This window comes from Physella acuta, unplaced genomic scaffold, assembly GCF_028476545.2.
Source record: "Physella acuta isolate Inbredline_101_S28 unplaced genomic scaffold, ASM2847654v3 ptg000777l, whole genome shotgun sequence".
Lineage (NCBI taxonomy): Eukaryota > Metazoa > Mollusca > Gastropoda > Physidae > Physella > Physella acuta.
Window position 1 is genome coordinate 545,308 of NW_026732295.1, and position 2,193 is coordinate 547,500.

Consider the following 2,193-nt stretch of genomic DNA (forward strand, 5'->3'; position numbering starts at 1 on the left):
ACACACACTCATAGTCCTGAAAAGCAATTTACACATAGATTAGCAAGAATATCTCACTAATTATTAAATTAAAGCTAACCCCTATTTAGTGCAATCCATCAAAGTAGCAGCATTTGTGTTAAGTTGTAGACACAATACAAAGTAATGTTTGTTCTGTGATTTACATACTTTTATAAAATAGCAAATTACACACACACACACACATATATATATATATATATATATATATATATATATATATATATATATATATATATATATATATATATATATATATATATATATATATATATACATTGTAAATTTGTAAATTTTAGTTATGTCTTGTTATTAAATTTATTTACTCGACTGATCTAAACTCACTGTATTTAAACATAATATAGTGGATAAGTATAGTGATTTTATTATTCAGCAATAAATAGCAGACCTAAAATTGTTTAAATAGCAACGTTTGCGAATGAACACATTTAATTCTATCTATTTCAATTTCTATGTATTTCCCAACTAGATGCATATTACTAACCAAGCATTAAGCTATAGCCCTAAATAACGCTGACTCTAATTACCATTTATTGGACAACCTGAAACTTTGCGATACCATGTTATAATATATTATTTTAAAAAAAAAGCTTACCACTAATTACTAAAATCAATTGTTTTTAGTATTAACTGAGCCGCATACCAGGAATCCAGTATGTTTTCAAGGTTTAATCTCTAAGTTCCCTACAACCTCTTTCCTCTCGAGTGCGGAAAACACTGAAATCATTAATCATGATTTCATTATGCCTAATAGTTAAACATAATATTAAAGTAATACTAAATAGTACGAGTCTTAGTTACTATAAGTCTAATGAATATTTTAATTGTGTATGCTTACATGCTTTAAGTTTTATGCACAATATTGGTATATAATATATAGTCTCTAGTATATAGCCTAAGCTATAGAGTATATAGGCCTATAAGCCTAAATATAACAGCAGCCTGAATAATGCTCATTATCATGCATTCACTATAAACTATAAAGATAAAAAAATATTTCAATTCAATTTAATTCTAACTAATAATAGTAAATAGGCTTTTTTCTTGTGGTGACAAATTTAAAGTATAGGGCATTAGGCCTATAGTTACTTATAGTATAGGCCTGCTACTACTAGATTCTATATTTAAGCATGTGGGCTTTTCATTCCAATGCAACACAATAGATACCACACACGATCAAGCTTGACCTCTGAAGTAAAGATTTTAAAATTGGGCCTAACTATCAGTGAAACTACAATAAAAATCATGTAAATTACTAATTTAACCTTCTTACCCCCGCTTCTGTAGATTCCTATTCTATTTCATTCAATCAAACTTTCTTTTTATGCAGCCGTATGATTAGATTCTAGACTATATTCTAATAAACATGAAATAACTACTAGCCAAAACACTAGATCTAAATTTCTATGTTCTATGCAATATGTATTAAACCTATAGGCCTAATATTTAGGCTATTTTAAATTCCTATGCGATGTGTCGTGAACTGTAGGTTTCATGTTATTTTTTAATGGCGGAAATCAGTTTAAAATTTCGTTTCCTTCCTTTTGTTATTCTATTTATAGATTAAAAATGCTTAGAGTCGGAGCAAAGAAAAGATAGGCTTATTTTCATTGAGTTAGTAGGCTGATCCACACAGGAAGAGCTGGTATATCTATTTGTTACTCAGTGATCAGATCATTGACAGAGACAGAGATAGCCCTTCGCATGGGATGGAGAGAAAGAGAGAGAGAGAGAGAGAGAGAAAGAGAGAGAGAGAGAGATATGTATAGCTTACTTTAACAATTTTAACGTTCTGAATGATAACAGAAAATGATTTGAAAGCTATCCTGATATACATTTTTTATTTTAGAAACAGTTTAAAAGTTTAGTTTTATGAGTAAATGTCGTCTGTTATATATGAATATTAATAAAGAGAAAAATAAAAGGAATTACTGGACATACCCTGTTCAAAGAAGGAACCAACTCTCCCAGGAATACACGTTAAGCAATGACCACTGGTGTGATTACATTTATAACTCAGGCAGTTTGGAGAGCACTTGTTTCTACAACCAGGTCCGTAATGATGCTCGTCGCATGCTTTTTGATAAATAAATAAATATTTAGATGATTTCTAATATCTTTAAACTCTACATAATTGTGTTACGGGGTCCAGAT